Below are 19,976 nucleotides of genomic sequence, written 5' to 3'. Positions count from 1 at the left end.
TGCCTGCCTGAAGGGTGACTCTTGAGTCTTACTTTCCTTTAAAACCATCGCTCTACAAATAAAACGGCTTACCTACAATCCCCACACAGATACAGGCACCGTTTAAATATAGCAAGCACTGATGTCTATCTGTAAATTACAAGGAAATGAATAAATCGAGGCGACATAAACCACAAAAAGGAAGTTTGAAATCAACACGGAGCTGTGATAGGTCACCTCCTGCCGAGGGACTCTGCCGAACCCCCACCATCCACTACAGTGGTGACACAGCCACTGAACCCAATGCACCTGCCCGGGCTCCCCAGCATGCATGCCCATGTGCTGCTGCTTGACAGGGATCTGGCCCACGTCTGGCAGTCTAGACCTGTGCCGGGGGGCACCGGTGCCCATGTAAAAGCTGAAGGTGCCCCGGGCACCCAGGATCTCTGTTGCAGAGAGGGATGGCATGGTGCTTTCTGGAAACCAATGAGCTCATTTCTAGAGGCGGTGTGGGGTGTGCTTCAGGACGGGGGGACCAAGAGGATTAATGCAGAAAGTTGAGGGGAAAGGTCTTATTTCTTTTCTTCTTTCTTCTTTTTTTTTCTACTCTGAAGCACAGTTCCTATGCTGCTTACCATCCTGCGGCCTGCTAGGTGAGGGTATTTGGCAAGGTACTTTGGCTCGTCTTCGTTTGTATGATGAAGGCTGTTTATTGTTGTTTTCTTTGCAAAGTTGATATTAAAGCCAGAATCATTAAGTAAAACATGAAGGTTTTACATACAGCAAGCATGCGTGTGTGTGCAGATAGCAAGCCACTACCACCCCTCTAAAATGATGTTTTACGCATATGGCCAGGTTCCCCCATGCGAGGGAGGGAAAAAGTGCTCATGATACCTACAAGTTTTATGAGTGTATTGGGCTGGGGAGAGGAGAGAATGAAAGGTCAAGCAAGCTTGTGCACATTGGTGTCTGCAGCAGGCTCTCGACATGCATTAGACACGTAATTTTTTAACTGCACCTGGGGAGGAGTGCCCATCAATGCCTTGTGCCCTATTAAACCCTAGAGACTGCCCTGTAGGACACAGGCAGCTGATTGTGCTGATTCAAAATGCCATCTTTTCTGCAAGGTGTGATTGAAAACAAACCTCACACTCCAAGGGCCCCGATAAACCTGTTTCACCTCCTTCCACGTGCTTGGTGTGATCAGGACAAAAACTGTAGCACTGGTATCAACAGCTCCTTCCCCTGGCCATCAGCTTGGGGAGGTGGGCTCGACTCCTGGCAGGGAAAGGTGAGTGCTCGTGTGCAGCCTCTCCTTCCAGGCTCTCTGGTAAGCCTGTGCGGATGGGCTGGTGCTGGAATTAGTCTGGCAGGATGCAAGGATTATCAGCACTGCTCTTCACCATTCCAGCCAAGCTGCGTCTTCTCCAAGAACTCCCCATCTTTAGATGGATGAGGCAGAGCAGGGTGGCTGCAGGCATGGCCCTGGTGGATGCAAGCAGCAGGTGTGGAGGAGGAGAGCTCAGTTGCCAGGTTTATCTGGGAATCGTTAGGGCCATTTAGCACATGCTGCTAAGGTGAATTAGCTTTGCCTTTCACAAAGCAAGGGGCAAGCAGGTCTGGAGGGTAAAATTGCGTTTTGGCCAGGAGTCGTCATCTATTTCTCAGAAATAAGGTGATACAGGCAGACGTGGGGAGCAGGCAGGCATGAAAAAAATAAAAATCAATGGATAAAGAAGCTCTCCCCAACCTCTACCTCCCCCCCACCAAAAAAAGGAAGAGAGAAGCTGGAAAAAGGGGAGGGCAGGTATGAGCTGCACAGGGTAAGTTGGTTATGGGACGGGGAGAAACGGGAGCTGTGATGGGGTCAGGAAGAAGTCTGAGAGGGGTGAAGGAGGGACACCATAAGGGAGTGGGCCAGGAGCAAGCCTGGAGACCACCCCAGGAGAGGATGGAGGAGAGGACAGGGAGCAAGATGGCTCCCCAAAGGGCATCGATCATGGGGGAGGTAGCAGTGGAGCTGCTATGTGGACGTGTAAGTGGAGGGCAAGGGAGGGTTTGAGGGATACAGTGCTGTGGGTCACGCTTGGAACAAGGAAGGAAGCTTGAAGAAGAGGTTGAAGGGAGGGAAGGAGCAGAAGGTGGCACAGCGAAAGGGATGTTGCAGCCTCTGTTGCTCTGGCAACCAGGAAGAAGGGAGGCCCTGGAAGAGGATGGAGGATGATAATGGTCAGAAATAAGGAGCTGTTTGTGTTCAGAGGGATTGGTGCTGTGTGGCTAGGCCTAGAGGAGCTGGAGGAAAGGGTTACGGGAAGGTCTTGCCAGGAGGCTCTCACTGACTCTGTGAGAATGAGAAATAGTGGAGCTTGAACTGGGATAGAGGTAACCAGAACGGACCCAGTGCTGGAGAGAGAGAAAAGCAGGAGACTCAAAGCTGTTGGAGAGGTCCTGAAAGAACTTAGCTATGCAGAAGGGCAAGGGGAGGCTGGAAACAGCAGCAAGGCCATGACCGTACAGGCGAGGTCATGGCAAGGCCAGGCAGAGAGGCAAGGAGATGATGCTGAGGCAGAGAAGAAGGTGGCCATAGAGAAGGAACTGAGACCCCAGAGATCAGATAAGGAGCAGTGTGCAGCCTGAAGAACGTTTGTGAGAGGAGTGAAAGTTAACAAGTGGTCCTGATGTGGTGATGCCTGAGTGAAACTGGGATGTTGAATAATTCCTCAGTTCCTCAACAAGTCAAGCAAAGCTTCCTCGGCTTCAGGTAAGCAACTCCCCACAGCCACCAATGTGCTCCTCCTCCTGTCGAGCTCTCTCCAGCTTCATGTTCAGAAAGAGAAGGCAAAGGGTATTACTTTTGGAACTAAGACAGCAATTCTTGCTCAGTCTGCCAGGAAGTCTCATCAAGACTGCGAAGTGTTCAATGGGCCAGGAAGGCTGATTTGAAATAGTGAATTGTTCAACTGATCATTGATTTTGTTGCCAAGGATGCAGAGGTAACAGCTGCTGTTGTTCACACTTCTTTTCTAGGAAGCGCCAGCCCCTTGGACTGGCGATGCCATGACTACGCTCCCAGCAGAAGGCATTGCTGTGAGCCGCACGGGTGCAAACAGGTGCCTGTGCCCAGCACGCACAGGATTGCTCTGAACCAGCCAGTCCAGCAGAGACTGGGCTTTTCCTTTCCATGAGCAGGCGGCCAACCCCACACATTAAGTGTGTCCATCTCCCCCCGTGCCCCTCGCAGACACTCTGTGGGCTGGGCTGGGCTGGGGGAGCCACTGCTACTCTACACTGTTCCATAGGCAGAGGGGAGAGGCTGAATGCTCTGGGCAAACAGCATATACGTGGTGCTTGAAAAGGATTCACACTAACAGCAGTGCCTATAAAACTTCTCCAAGCTCACAGCCCCTGTATTTTGGGTCTTACACAAGCATGGGGCAAGAGGGAAGGTTATCCTGCCCTCAATGTCTGTGGAAATGCTTGGTCAGGTTTGCCAAGGGGCAGAAAAAAGTCTATTGTAAGTCCAGAATAAACCCATGATTAAAGACCATTCAAAGCCATCCTTCCACCCCAGAATAGTCCTGTGTTTATTTGTGAGAACTTACTTACGTCTGATTTTAAACACATTGGAAGCAGGTGAATTTAAAGATGAATACACAAAGAAAACTTGCTGCGTATCACTTCTTCTGCTAGTGATTAAAGCAAAGGCTTTCTTTTCCCTCAGAGGAGTATTGTGAGCTGTGTTCAGTTGTGTTAATGACAGCAGTAACAACAACAGCAATAAGTATTATTTTAGTGGAAACAGGTGTTGGGGAAATGCCTATAGTCTGAAAGGCTGGAATGGGGCAGGGCTGGGTGGGGAGCCTCAAAATCCTGATTCCACTGACTTTGTGGGCTGAGATTTCATCTCAGTATATATTAAAGTCTGGGTTTTTAAAAAACAGAGACGACTTCAGTTATTTGGGAATGGGACTGTGATGTTACCTAACTGCCAAGGACATCCCATATGAACCTCGCAGCTGCCTGCCTGTGTTTTGATGGCCAATTTGGAACCAAAGCAAACGATGCGGTGGAAATAATTATCTCACTGTCTGATTTAGTCACTCCATCAAGGTATTTGCAGAACGTAGCCGCTTTGTATAGGATAACAAAAAAGCAATGGGCTGGGTAATTCAATTAAAAGCAAAGAGCTGCAGCCTAGGCACTGACAGCATGTGGGAGGAAGTGGTGTTGTTTCCATTGTGACTGGCAGTGAGCGACTAGCAAAAACAAGGCGGTTTGAGGAACGCTTGCGTGTTAATGGCATTTCCCTGTTCTGTTTGTCAAGCAAAGATGGGAATACAGAGTCAGAATTTACTTGAATCTGTTCTTTTACAAGAAAAGATGAGGGGGCTCCACGGGAACGATGCTGAGGTGCTGCAGCGTGCAGGCAGCACCCTGAGCTTGCCTGCAAAGAGCGTGTGCGTGCAGCAGGTACTCAAGCAAGGTCTCTGTGGGTGAAACAGAAATAAAGCATTGCTGTGCGCAGGGTTGGATGGAGATGGTAGTTTGTCTGCTGGGGTGCTGAGTTACTCTGACTGTGCCACAGTAGGGCTCGTACTCCCTGCTGCCAGCTGGTGTCTAGTACCTAGAATAAGGCTGCCTGTGGCATGGCTGATTCACTTCAGCCTTGCGGGAGTTGTAGGCCCATGGTGCAGCCATGGGTTCAGCAGTCTGGCTGCGGCATTAGGCAGGAGTGTTTCCAGAAGTGAATCAGCCTCTCTGCCTGATGGCCGTGTCAGGCGTGATAACCCAACAGCATGTAACAGCACCTTCCTCCGCCTGTGCTCTGTGCTCATCTTTCCCTTGTTACTGAGACAAAAAGGACACCCGAAATGGTGCTGGGTATTCCACTGGGTTGCCTATAGGATATCAATTCCCTTTTGACCACCTCAGATGACTTTGCATAAGGAGAAAATATTTCTTCATCAAAACTCACATTAAAAGGAAATTGTCCATAAATAATTAATTCCAGCCTTTCAGTGGCTTAACCTTTCAGTCAGTATCGAGAGAGACATAACTGAAGTGCAGCCCAGAGAGGGACAGTTCCTGGGCTCCCCACCACTTGTGGGAGGGATGGCATCCCTTGCCTGTCACTGGGGTGTTTCATATTCCTGGCATGTCCCTCCTTCAGGGGCTGGCTCCCTCTTCCACGAGGTGGGAGGGAGCCCGGCAGGTACCTTTGGTTTGGCAGGAGTATGGATTCATGGTGCATGAGGTTCTGTGACAGCGTGCAGCAATGGAGCGGAGTGTGGTATGCGTGGGAGGAGCACCAGACAGAAGCCTGAGCCTACCCCACCACTTACCTGCAGCAGCGAGGGGCCCTGCATACGGCATGCATATGAGCCCCTGGGGAAGCATCACACAGGAGTCAGGGTGGTATTCGTGTCCGCTACATGTCTGCAGCGAACTGAGTGCATGTGCAGAGGAGGCAGCAGGAGCTTCTCAGCACAGAAATTTGACCTGTATTTGATGATGAACCAGCTGACAAGTACATGATGCCTTTCCCACTGGAACAGGGATTGCTCTGCAGCTCTGTGCTCCTACTTACAGCTGAAAACTGGTCTGAAAGCTGCTTTCCCTGACTACCAAACTCCTCCCTGTGGATCAGGGTCAGCCTTCTTATAGGTCTTGTTTCTCCTCAAATGCATTACAGCAAAAATCAGATAAATGTGTGGGTTCTTTTCCTCCTGCCCCAGCTAACATATTTTGGGAATTTGAACAGAAGGGAGATGCTCAGGACTTACCCCTGTCATTTCAAAGATGAATGCTGTGGCATAAATCTGGAAAAGCTCAGGCTTGAGCTGGCATTACCTCTGGCCTCCCCTCTGCCCATCCTGATCTTCCCATGTTGGTGATTTTTTTTGTCTGCATCTTGGTTCCAATTAGACTACAAACTCCTTGTCTTATTCATGTGCATTTCTCTACCACTAAGCACCATGAGCCAACAGGCCCAGCTGGCAGCTGTGTATGGTGCTACACTACAAGTACTGGAAAGCTTCAGGGTGCATGTAACATTGCAGACAAGAACTAGCACTGCTATAGCATGATCTGTTAGAAATTACCAGTCACACACTTGCTGGCATATTGTAGAGCACAACCCTCCTGGGCTTGCTGGGTGTCTTGACAGGCAGAGCCTGCAAGCGTGTCCTGCAACATCCTCTGCCACCAGCTGCAGTCATTGCTTCCCAGGAAAACGGTGAGAGGAGAGGCAGGGAGTCTCCTGTGCAATCAGAGATGCCTTCATACCCCTGGAATGAGCATCCGGATCGCTTGAGGTGGTTTCACATGTAAAAAATACCAGAACCCAAGGATGTACCCAAAGCAAAGTTAGCAGGAGCGTGGCCATGCAATGGACATGGCTGTATTGCACAGCTCTAGTTGCTGAAGGGCTTTTCTGTCTTGTGGTCTCCAACCAATGGTATCAGACATTTTGCTTGTCTGAAATGGTTTTCATTCCCACCCTTGGGGAGTGCATCTCCTGCTGCTCTCTAATGGGGTTTGCATGAGCTGGGCACCGCTGGGTAGGTACCAGGATGCTTCACCTCCAGGTAAAACCTTTGTGGTTGTTCTGAGGCAGCTGTACAGAGACACACTACTTGACCACATTCACTTACACAAAAAGGCAGTTCCTTTTGTTCTGTGGTTGGCATCAGGAACTTTGCACCAGCGATCTTTTTTAAAGCTGCTGTTTTCTCTTACCCTGTTATAAGCATTATTACTTCTCGCTCTCCCCAGTCTCCACCCCTACCATGTTTTTATTCTCACTGCTTCTGCCTCCTTGCCTCAGCCAATACTGGCTGAGGAATGATGAGACTCAGGCAGGGAGGAGGCAAGGAGGCTTGCTGGTATTCATTTTGTTGCAGCAGTGGCATTGTCACTGCCTGTGCTGGTTTGACTTTGGGTTGTGTCTCACACAGATGGGAAAACAAACCCACTGATATTTGAATAGCCCTCTCTGGCTCCTGGGATGTTGGAAAGCCCTTGTCTGAGGTGATGGGAGCATCCCTGGCCCCATGGTCCCCAGCACCTCACCACTCTGTGGCCTAAACCATGCTTGTAGCAGCAGCATCATTTCTGGGGGTTGAGCTACATCCCAAATGGGAGAGTGATTGTGTTTTCTCTCTCTTGTTTTCTTTTGTTTTTTTCCACTGTCATCACAGGTCTGTCTGCTTTGCCTCTGCCTGTCAATGAATTGGGGCTGCTGGACAATGAGAATCCTATTTTGCAGACAAAGCAGTGAGTTTTGCAACATTTGGGCGTTGGGCTTTTTACTTTTTTTTTTTAAATTCAGGGAGGGATGGAGCTGAAGCAAAATTTAATTTAGGTTTTTCCTGGGGAAAAAAACCGTCCAACAAAGACGGGAAAAATAAAATAAATAAATAAATATGTATATATAAAAATAAATAACAACAAGCTTGGACAACTCTCCACACCACACTGGCCCAGCCCAGCCTCCCCAGTTACCTATGCACTGTGGTGTGGACACCCATGCCATGCATGGGTGCAGCAAAGGCATTGGGATGCTTAGACACCTCTGTGTCCCTTGAGGAAGGCTGCCCATGGCTAAGGCTGAACAAGGGAGGCTTGAACGCGATGCAGGAGAGGATCGGCGGTGGGCAGCCCTTTACCCCCACCAAGGGTGGTGATGTTGAGGCTCAGTCACACTGGTGGCTATAGGGAAAACTGTGCCTGGCTCCTGGCAGCTGTGCAGCAGTCATGCATGGCAGCGCAGCGGGGCTGAGCCAGATCAGAGCATTGCCTGGCTTTGTCTAAAGACAGAAGGCTTACTCAGAAGCAGAACCGAGGTGTCACTCGGCTTTACTCCAGCTCTTTTAGATGTAGTCCCTGTTTCTCCTGGTTTTACTTCAGCAGTCACTATATGAATCGTAGCTCAGAAGTGGGGAGGGGAGCACTGCTGGCCAGGCTGGAGCTCCTGGTTTGCCGCTGGATGTGGGGAGTTCCCTCTGCAGGGGCTGTGTCATGGAGCACCCTTCATGCACTGTGTGGTTGTTGGGGTGTGTGTGTGGGGGCTAATGTCACTTAAATTAAATCCATATCTCTTCTTTTTACCCATTAGCATTTTAATTAGTGTTTTCCCCAACTAGACTCGTCCCTTCCCTTCCCTTCCCCCTTCCCTTTCCTTTCTCCTTCCCTTTCTCTTCCCTTTCCTTCCTTCGTCTTGAGGAACCACTGTGTTCCCATTACTCTTTCCCCAGGATGCCTCATGATGATGTAAGTTGGTGACACATTTAGCTCATGGATTCCCAAACTCATGAATCAAGGCCTCTGCTTATGACAGCAATTCATATAAATAGGAGGCCAGTTTCTTTCTCTCTTGGCAGTTTTACAAAGCTATGGCAATGTAAACAGGGATTCGTAACAGTCAGAAGAGAGATCACTGGAGCAGCCTGAAGTGTTTTCCTCGAAAAGATTCACACATAATGAGTCTTTGGCCCACACTGTTATAAGCAAAGATAAACAGAAATGCCTCTTTTCAAACACTGAGGCTGCTCTGCTCAGAGTTGGGGAATTCAGAAGCGAGGGACACCTTTCCACGCTGGCCACTCCAAGGGATCCACCTGATTCTTCTATTTCCAGCAGAAAGTGTAACTTCTGAAAACGCAGCATGTTGCTGCCCGAAGTTTCCTATCTCAATTAGAAAGAGCAGCAGACGATGAGCACACACGCCCATGCAAACACACCCAAATCAGGTCATCATGTTGGAGTCAAAATCAAAACAGACTCAAAAAAAACCCAAATCAAACCCTCAAAAAACTCTGAGGTTTGACCTCACCTTCAGTGAAGGTGAGCTTGAGACTTCAAACAAGGTCTTGCATTCGGGTGCTCAGTTTTCATTAGTGCTCTCCTCTGCTTCACTGCCTAGACACCAAACCAAAATGAGGTTACCCAGTGCAGCAGCGTCTAATGAGGGATGTTTCTTGTCCTCAGAAGCTTCCTGTCTAAATCAATGGGGCAAGTGGTCTGAGAATGGAAGCGTTATTAACTAGAACCACCACCACCTTTGACAAAAATGGTACAAAGAGAAGGTTGATAACAAAAAGATCAGGGGGTCCATAATAAGAAGTAAAGAAAAGAAAAAAAGAAAATAAAGGATTTACTTATTTAACTCATGGCCAGCATCTTTTCAATGGAGTTATAGCCTAGAAGTGCTGGAAATCACACCAAGGACACCTCTGTAGTCTCAGGCACCAGAACGGCATCTTCCCTGGGCACTCACTCAGGGGCACTGTAACCAGCCCTCTGGGTGCCCAGCGCTGAGCAGAAATGCCCCAGAACTTCACCTTGTGAGCTCACAGCCCCAGGCATCGCCCTTGCCTGGATAGTGCAGGCATGAGCATGCCTGTTCCTGCTTGTCCGTGCTCATGGGCAGCTGAGAAGGAAGGACCAGACAAACAGGTATCTGCAGGCAGGGGCGGTGGGATGCTTTTCCAGCCTTGCACTGGCAGTCGGGTCTCAACAGAGCACAGAGAGATGTGGTGCTGTTGGGGAGCTTGTGGGGCCACTTTACAGACTGGGACCTGAGGGCTCTGAGGTGCTGGTGAGACCGACAGTGGGATGGTGCTCAGCATTTGCCTGGTGGCGGTGAGAGGTGGGTGTAGGCTCAGGGTTACCTTAAAAGTTGCTTTTGAATGAACCGAACAACACAACTTGCAAATGATCACAGGGGGAAACCAGAAGCTAAGCAGGGAATTAAAGCAAGCTCCCTTGCATCCTTCCAGCACCATAAGGTTTCTCCACATGCTTTGGATAGATGGGTGCTCACAGGGAAAGACCAGGATGGTGGTGGTGATGGAAACAGACCTATCTATCTGAAGTAAAACTTAAAACCCTAATGACCTATTTCTATGAGCAACTGCAGCCATTATCCTAATCAAGAAGGAAATTCCAGAATTCTGGACAAGCATTGGGGTGGGCTAGAGGAATTACCCACCACCTCCTCCTGGTGGCAGGTACCCCAGTGGGTGCAAAAGGAGGCTGGGACTGTTGAAGGATACAGCTGCAGCACATGAGCCATCTCTCTGGCAAGCTTGGGAAGAAGAGCACAGGTAAGGGATGGTTTGGCACAGGTCTCAGTATAGAAGGTCTTGTGGACCATGATTCAGAAGTGTGGGTCACTGCTGCGGTTCTGTCTGAAGAGGTGGGTGCTCAGCTTGTCAGAAAGCCAACCCTTGATTTACAAACACACTTATCATTTACAAGCCCACTTACTTATTTACAAAGCGTGTTGATGACTGTGCCTTGCCCTGAACTCTCATAGGAAGTTTCTTTAATCTCAAAAGTTTCAGGTTACTTATTTGCTTTGGGTTGTTTTTTCTTTTTTCCTTTTGAATTTTGCCCTTCACGCACAATATTCTGAAGACAGAGGAGAAAATTCTGAAGGCTGCATGGGCAAAGTTGAGAAATGCCAGCATTGGATTTGTCTGTGTGGTGTTTGTGTGGCTGGGTATGTGCTTCTCTTAGCTTAAGGAGACAGAAAAGGAAAGGCGAGAGCGAACTCAAGCAACAAGATGTGATTACATTACATTGGATCTTCTGGCTGTAGCCTGCTGCTTCAGCTCATAGAGGTACTCCTAAATTGCCAACCTCATGATTAGTCCTCATCCAGTGCTCTCCCTGTATGCTCCAGGCACTTGCTCCTATTTTGCTTCCCTGCCCCATCACCACCAGATCCAAGGCTCAATTTCTCCTGTCTTTCATCCCTACTCCCACCCTAAGCCACGTCTGCCCTCTCCACCTCCAGCTCCTTCTGCTCTGCCACGGGCCATGCCAGGGCTCAGGCTGCTGCTGCCTGGCACTGTCAGGGCTTGTGGCAGTGGGACCTTTGTCCTGGTGAGACCCCAACAAGACACAGCCCCTCCTCGGTTGCAACACTTGGTTTCATGCAGTGAGGCTCAAGTGTGGACCTTGGGGGGCTCACGGGGAGCAGTGAGGCTGGAATAAAGTGAGGGGCGAGAGGTTTTTAGCTGTCCAGATTTAGGGAGTGCTTGTGAGCAAGATGATTTATCTCTGCAGGGACTTTCATCTTGGGAAAGCTCAGATGGAGGTTTTTCACAGGCAAGCAGCACATTCCTGACACACAAGCCAAAATCCTGACACATTTCGAGTAATTTTTCCAAAGCCTGGGGACATGAAGAAAAGGTCACCATGGGGAGGGGGAAAGGAGCATATTTTCTTCCAGCCAAATGATCAGCAACCACTTAAAATTTCCAGGCAAAGAAAATGTACTGGGGCAGACTCCAACCTGGGATATTTTAGCCCAAAGAGCTGTCATTTGCCGAAATCACAAGTAACTGTAATTAGGAAGCAACAGGCAACCTCTGGGTTTGCTGGTGCCCTACTAAAATATGCTTTTTACTTTTCCAGAGAATGAGAGCTGCTGCGCAGGTGTGTTTGCTCTGGTTGGGATGAAGCAACGCTCTGCTTTTCCTCTATCCCCACCTCCTTTTTTTCTGAATGAAAGTGTTTTACAAACGAAAAGTGAGGTTTCCTGAAATGAAGAGCTGCCTTCTATTCTGAGCTGGCTTCCATGAATTGTATTTGAGAGCCTCTCATCCTTATCTCTGAACTTGCTGTGGGGTGACAAGCAACCATCCTGTCTGGGTTGGCTTCAGTGAGTGAGTGGCTGGGCTGGGCAGAGTCTCACGGACCTGGTGGGACCTTTGAGGAGGTTCTGGTTAGCCCCAGGAAAAAGCTTGCCATTCTCTTTGTTGCCTGTCCCAACATTTGGGGTCCAATATCACATATCTCTATTTCTCCTCCTCAAGGCCCATGGGGTGTCCTGTGGGACAGGGGCTGCAGGAGGGCTGCCTCCCTGTCACAGCACATCCCAGCCAGTGCACCCTCCTGCTGACATCCTGCGGAAAGGCTTGGCTGCCTGGGCAGCATCACCCACCCCACTTGGGCACTGAAGGGTTCAGGTTGCCCAAGCTGGAGCAGGGAAGGCTTCCCTGGACTTCACCGGGGATGGCCTGCAGTTGCCCTCTGGAATGCTGGCTAACCCGCTTTCCCTCGTGCTTTCTTACTTGCCTCCATCACTTTCCTCCAGTTCTTCTTTTCCTTTCTCTTCCCTTTGTGTCCTAGTTATATAATCATAGAATCATCTAGATTGGAAGACCTTTAAGATCATTGAGTCCAAACGTTACCCCAGGACTACCAAGTAGTCCCCTCTTTTCCTCTTCATTACTACTGTCTGGAGCACCACCAGAAAGGGTGGGAAGCAGCAAGGATGTGCATTAAGTCTGGTCCCCATGGAATGAGAAATTACAAGCACTTCCACAAATGCAGCCTGTCCAGCACAGTGTCCATGGGCACATGGCAGAGAGAGGAAGCATCAGCTGTACTGGAAACTGTGGGCCAAGGTCACTACAAGGTGACTTTAACTAGAAACAGCATAAACACATGGGGGGTGGCTCATACTGAGCAGCACCCAGTATGCTTTAGTGGTACTCAGTGAGCAACAAAACTCTCCCTGACCAGAAAAAAGCAATGCAGCTGCATATGATAAAGTATTACATGCAGCTTTGCATAGGTTAAGATAATAGTCTAAGCAGCACGTGAGCAAAGGAGTAAAAACTTGTAGCCATTCATTCTCTCTAATGTTAACCTGGGGACTCACTGCCACAAAGTACTGCTGAGGCAATAGCTCCACAGGAAAACTTAAAGCCTGGTAAGACAACCCCTTTTCCCTTGTCCCTAGCGCTGATGTGACAAGCACAGCAGTGCAGCAGAGGTAGAACTATCTTGGTGCATTCTTGCGCAGACACTGGGAACTGCAGGGATGCTATAGTGAAACTTCCACCAGGTAGGCAGGAAGAGCAGGCTGTCTCCTGTAAAGCTGGAGCAGTTACTCCTCATGCTCAGGAAGGCATCATGCTTTTTAGAGCAGCCCTAGCCTGAGTTTTCATCCTGTGGGGCAAACATAAAAGGAAAAGAATGCATGCTCGTGTCTGTGAGCAGGGGTAGATGTGCCAGGGGACAGGTCTGAGGAGACAGAGCATTTGTTCACCCTCATTTATCTCCTGCCAGCGCCTCTGTCACTGCACATCCTCTTCTATCCCAGGGTCGAAATGGCGTTATTTCTTACGTCACATAACTGATCTTGTAAAACAGACTTGCTTTAGCCAGAGAGAAAATCTTTGTAATGCTGAGGGCGAGACTGAAATAATATATTGATGAGAAGTGCAAACTTTTAAATAAGGCATTGCCAACTGCAAAACCCCACTGGAGTAGCACCCATCTCCAGAAAATTGCACACATAACCAATCTCTTCCTAAGAAAAGCCCAACCACACTGAACCAAAAAAATGAAGCACAACCTCCCAAGGGACCGATCAGCTCCAAAACTCTGCCAAAAGGACAGCAATTGGGTTTCAGTGGAACATGGAGAATTGAGTAGATGAAAACCCAAACAAAACGCAGATATGGGAAGTGGGAAAGACAACCAACCTTCCCCACCCCCCAAGACGAAGAACAGAAAGAAATAAATGCCTGGGGCATTATTCCAAAAAGCCTAACGTTTTGTGGTGTGGCAAGTCACTTCAGACCATGCCCCACCAGCCTTGTGTGGCTTTGTTCTACTCCCAGCTCTCTGCAGCATGATAAAAGCACAGGAAGGATGTTTGATGGCAGATTGCCCTTCAGCCACTTTCAAAAGGGACTCGTTCAGTGAGATTCACTCATACTTGTAGAAGCTGAAACCAAAAAAAGTGAACATTGGTAAAGCAACCAGGCTGATGGGAAAAACACCCTGTTATAGAGAATGTAACATTGTGAATACAGATAACACCTCCTAGCAAGCCTCAGACACCTATTTCCAGATGACTGTTTACCACTATGTGGTCAGTCGGGGCTGACTATATAGTGTACAAGTCTGACTACTACAACCCTGGTGTTGTATTGGTTTTACTTTAAATATAGACATGTATGGGGTGTGTATGCGCTTGTTGGCTTGTCCCTTGTTTCTGTAGCACACCAAAACTATCATGCTTAGACCAGAATCTGTGAGCTGGTCAACCTGATAAAGACGACTCAGAAAGGCTGAGCCATTTTTAACAGTAAACGTTTATCACTTGCTATCCATGGTAAAAGCTAGTCAGACTTCAGGTTGTAAGACAGGTAACCTATGGAATTTCCTCAGTTATTTGAGCGATATGCTGCTCCCAGGAAACTTGAGAGAGCTTTTGAAGCCTGGATAATTTTTCATTCATGAGAACTGGAGGATTTTATGCTTGTTTTGGGGCTTTTTTTTCTTTTTTTTTCCTTTTAAACCCATCTCACAGATAAAACTTGGCACAATTCACTGCTGGCAGGAAACCCGCTGAGTACAGCAGAGGCCCAGGGTATCCTTGCATATCTCACTTCCACCCCTGCCACTAGCACTGACTCATGGGCTGGATGGGGTGGGTCCTGTCTCTGTTCTGCACTGCCTGGGGTGATCAGGTCATACCTGGCTGGACAGCTCTGCTGGGTTATTTAGTTAGTGCGAGACGTGATTTTGGGACTACTGAAGTGGATGGGTGATGTTTGCTGGCTTTAAGAGGTTCTGATGTTCATCCCTGCAAAACATATCAGGAGTCACAGATCAGAGGCCCAGGGTACTACTAGAAGCTACACTGCATTTGTAAACTGAGTTTTCAGTATGCTCATGGATTGCACATGAGGGCATCAGTTGAGTTAGAGCAACGTCTACTTCATTGAAGCACCAAAGGCTTGCCATGTGTTAGCCAACCAGAAATACCATGACTTACAGATTCCCTTCCCTTCTACACAGGCTGTACCAAAGAGGGTTACAACAGGTGCCTACCAAGCTTTTTTTGCCCCAGTGGTTCAGAGCTCCCTGGTTTCTATTAATTTATTTTCAAATCTATGTCTGTCTATATTAATGTCAGGTTCCAAAAGTAAGTAGCACTGTTAACATTTTGAATTTGAATTATCTACTGAATATCTAAAAAGATAAGCTGGAGCGGGAAGCCCCTCTGCGAGCAGAAGTACAATTTAGTTACATGAGTGAAGTTTATCAGAAAAAATGAGTAATCAAGACTGTCTCATTTTGCTAATTTTACTTTATAAAAGATCTGATTTGACATTCTGTGCTAAAAATCTGCTCATGAACCAAGAAAAGCAAGGGATGTACTTCACTTGGTTGAAGCAGAATCTGTGGCCACAAAAAATTTTGCTGCAGTAGTACTGCAGCATGAAAGCCCCTGCCACCAAAAACGAAGACTCTAGTAGTTGTTTCTAGATCACCATGTATCTAGAAATAGCTGGGTACGCTGAGCTTCAGGTTTGAGTCTATGCAGAGCCTCCTGGCTAGCTGCAGTCACAACAGAACTGCAGTAATGTCACTTCACAGGTGTCACCAACGCAAAGAAGTGAGAAGTTGTCCTCCCTCCTACCTGCACCCCCAAGCCCATTTCAAGAATGAAGGAAAAGGCAATTCTCCATCCTTAACTTGTACTTAATGCATGATATTCTAGCATGAGCTATATTGAGCCATCAGCCCATTTTATTTAGGCGCTTTTGCCTGGGACTGGCAATGAACTTTTAATACTAGCTATTTCAGAAGAGAGAGGCAAAAGGGTGCCAAAGCATGTGTCAATAGCATCTGTTACAAATAAGGCTGGATTCCACTTTCCATTGTTTTATTCCTTTTTCCTCGAGTTGTTTAAATTTTCCAATTCAAAAGGAATTTGGCTGAAGATTTCCCTTACTTGGTCTTGACTTCAAGGAGGGCTGCTTACAGAGGAGTTGTACAAAATCTATTACAAGCCTTTAAACACTGAGGGCACGAGAGAAAAGGAACGCAGACTTCATCTTGGATGTTCAGAGTAGAAGAAACCAGGTGCGCTAAAGGAGCCTCTGAATTCCCTTGCCTGATCCCCAAAATAAACCACAGCAGATCTGCTAGTGCTGCTACTCCAAAAGCAGCAAGTTCCATGCAACGATAAATGTGGCAAACTGTCATTTAAGTTAATCACCAACACACATTAAAGGACTTCAAGGGTGCATTGATGACTCTCTCCAAATGAAAGTCCCTTGGGCTGTCAAGTAATACTGAAAGAAGTATGCACCTTACAAGATAAACACCTTGTCTGAAATAAATACACCATTTTAGACATGCTCTTTTAATATTTTCATTAAAGACAAGCTCCGAAGCTCAAACAGTACAAAAAGAAAGGGAGCTGAATCACACAAATCTCGTTAACCTATGGTAGCACTACATAAAAACAGAACTTAAAACCAGGTGAAGTCAGAAATGGCTATCATGTTCCCTAATGAAACTGTGTTCCTTGTTATTCCCAGTTTTCCTGTTTATTCCACGCCAGAAAAGCTCTACAATCACTATGTATCAATTAATATTCTCAGGAAAACTATAGGACTTCAAGGCTATTTTAGAAGTACAGGTCCAAAGAAGTAAGCTAGAGTTGACTCAAATATGTTCTGGCAGCAAGTTTGGAAGTATAAATCCCCTGTGTAGCATTGTCGCTGATGACTGTGTGTAACCATGGCAGAAGATTCTTGATGTTTCCTTCTTTACAAGGCCAAAAGCGTATCTAGGAAATTGCAGTCTCCTACCTTCTGTTGGATAGAAACCAAAAACGACTATCACTACTTTTGAACTTAAAAAGGAGTTAAATTTGTGAATATTTTATTTCCCAGGGCTTTGCTTAGTCCAGTGTCAGACCTTTGCAAGTGAGGGGCTTTCTGCACATCATTTAGGGGGCTCAGCTCCATGAAATTCTCCAATCATAATATTGTTTTTTTTAAATATTAATCTCCATTACACCTTCCTTTATATCTTTTTTTTTCCTGAACACATATAAGAGTATTTTTAACTAAAGCAGAATCAGAACAGGCAATACCTAAGTTTATCTTTTTCTCAGCTCCATACTCGGTGATATGCTGATTTTTATGGCTCTTATCCTATCTGCAACTCTCTACTTTCTAATACAGCCACAGACACACTCTGTTAATTCAGAAATGTTTCCTTAGTTCTGGATGGCAAAAGGCTGCCTGGGTAGAAAGCAAAAACAGTCTCACCTTCAACATAAAGTACCCTCTCCTCAACAGAGCTGCAATAACTTTGGGAAAGATTGGGAGACTGGACATACTTTTACAAGCCAACAGTTACACGTTATCGCTGCAGCCAAAAGTACGCCTGCAAAGCTCAACTCCGCAGCACTGACAGCAGAGATTTCTTCTTTCTTCTCTGCTGCCATACAGTGAAATTCAACTGGTTGGAGTTCTGTGTCTTTTTATACAACTAGGAGAAGATGCAAGGGGTTTAGCCCACAGACTACAAATTCCCTGGTCATCAACACACAGGCATGTCCGCATAACATTTTAAAATCTTCTGAGCAAGTAGTCTTACATCTAATCATACACTTGAAATTCAGCACATGCGTGAAACTTTGCAAGACTATGGTTCTTCTGATATTTTTAAACTCTTCAAGTGGCTTTTTGAAAGCTATAGGAAGGTGCTTAACTTCCACAATGATGTACTATAAGCACATTCCATAAATAAAAGAGTATCAATCTAAAAAGTATTTTGTGGGTAAGAAGGGCTAGGATTTCTTCATTGTTTCATGCTACTTATCATTTGATCTATTTCATTAACACCCACACACGCAATGAATTTTTTCCTATTTTTTTTTCTATCGTTTTACTGGGGGATTTAAGTATTTTTCCCCATTACACTGCTACAGCATTTACTTTTTATTACTACTTTGCCTACCTCCTGAACTACTCATTACTGTATTTTGAACATTTACCTTGAATAGTCACAGGAGAATGCCTCAACATCTTCAGAGGCTTAATAACTCACCACAGCATATTACGGCTGAATTCTCCTACAAGTCTTTACTTACTTTAAGGAACATACATTTTACAGCCTTATTACTTCCTAAATTTTTCTCTGAAATGAAAAATAAAGCTCTCTAGGTTTTTATTTTTTTCATTCAGTGTAATTTTTTTCCAGACTGCATTGATTTTATGTGTTTCTAGAGGTTCAAAGTTCATGTCAAAATTCATTTTATCTTGTGCTGTTTTCAACATTTACCTTTGGTTTAAATGTCAGAGCCTTTCACTTCTGTTACTTTGATTTCTCTGCTGCCTCTCTTTTCTCTGCAAGCCCTAACTGATTGCGTATCTTGGTGTGGTCTCCCCATTTTTTTTCCACTTCCAACAATATTTGTTAAACCTTGTTGTATCTTTGAACAGGTTTTCTTTGCTTACTTTTTTTTTTCTTCTTCTTCTTCAAAAACCACACTGACCATTTCCTTCTGTAATCTTCTTCTCAGAGGAACTGGAGTCTGCTGTACATTGAACTATGAAGTCTCAGCAGTTCCAACTCACCTTCCACACAAAGGATTCCAATACACACTCTTGTGACATGATGTTCCCTGACTTCCTTAATTCCACCAAGTGGATTTATTGAAAGACAGTGCTCTGACCTGACTGTGAGCAGTTATTTCATATCAGGTTGAAATAAAGTAATATTTTGATCCCTTACACATTGTCTTATTTGCTGTTAATGACACATTCTGTAGTCTTACTTCAGAAAGGCAACTAAACACAAACACCTGACTTCAGGTTGACCTCAGGTTTTAAAGACAAGCAACAAGCTGTTGTAACTGTTGCAACAAAAGAGGAGCAAGTGACTGATGTTACGATAAACAGATGTCTGAATACATTCAGCACAGATGATAAAATATGTTTTCAATATTTAGGAACACGTTTGATGGCAAGTGTAGAAAATGTAGACTGGTAGAATTCATAAAGAGATCACATTTCTTGGAAAGTTAGGAATTCAAGAAAGGGTTGTGACAGTATTTCTTAATATTTTATTATTTTGAAGTGAAATCCTTTACAGACTGAGCTAACTGGGTGACTATTTCAGTTAATACCAGCAACTGAGACTATGACCAGCTTAGAATGGACAACGTTTAACAAAATAACATTGCTCCAGGTGTTTAACAGTTCTTCCTGAAAGCCAATACTGACGTATATTTGAAGTTTCAAACTTCTACCCAACATCCTATTACTACTACTAACATTTATATTTTTTTTAGAAGTAAATACATGGGCATCAAACTGTTTCTTCAGTACTTCATCATACAGGAACTACACGTTGCATTTTTAAAGCATGTAACTAAACTGGCAAAAGAAAACAGCTGATGTTAAATTGTTTGAAAACTCTGCACTGTTTCTGAAGAGTCCCACTCAAGATGGCTATAAATACAGAAATAATATGTTATTACTTCATGATTCACTTGCAAGTCATGATTTCAGTTATAAAATTTAACCCAGTCCTCTTCCCCCCCCCCCCCCCCAAAAAAAAAAAACAACAACAAAACACTTTCTATTGGTTGCTATCTAAATAATAACATACAGGAAGTTATAACAAGTCCCAAAATGAGAGTGAGTGTCAAATCCTCCCTGTTGGGAAAACAGTTCTTGATCTTTGTGTAAGTATATTTTAAAGGCAGCAAAATCGTTCTTTCCTGAAGCCCTGCTCTTCTCCACACAAATTCAATAACTGGTGGTAAAAAGAGGACTAGCAAGAGGGAAGTGGAAGACAGTGGAAGTAAGCCTGTAAGAAAAAAGAAAAGACAAGAAGAACAAAAAGGAAGCAGCAAAACCAGTGAAATATCGTGCTCCTCCTTGCTTCTGACTATGTGAGAGGCTATTAAAACTATTCTGCTCCTTAACACCACTAATATCTTATGAACTTGGAGCGCTTTTCTATTAATTACCAGTTTATTTCAAATGTGAAGGTTATCATCAGTATTCCAATAGAAGGGAGAAACGGGAAAGGCAGGAACATGTTTGTTTTAAAAAGAAGCAAGAAAATAAAAGCCTCCCAAGAAATCAGACTTATGACCACTAAAACTGTAGACGGTAATAGAAAAAAGTGATAATTTTAAATGCAAAAGAAGC

This window comes from Pezoporus flaviventris, unplaced genomic scaffold (genome assembly GCF_033815535.1).
Source record: "Pezoporus flaviventris isolate CSIRO_AGI_PZ_B2104156 unplaced genomic scaffold, CSIRO_AGI_Pfla_v1 ptg000007l, whole genome shotgun sequence".
Classification (NCBI taxonomy): Eukaryota; Metazoa; Chordata; class Aves; order Psittaciformes; family Psittacidae; genus Pezoporus; species Pezoporus flaviventris.
Note: the sequence above shows the minus strand (reverse complement) of the source record.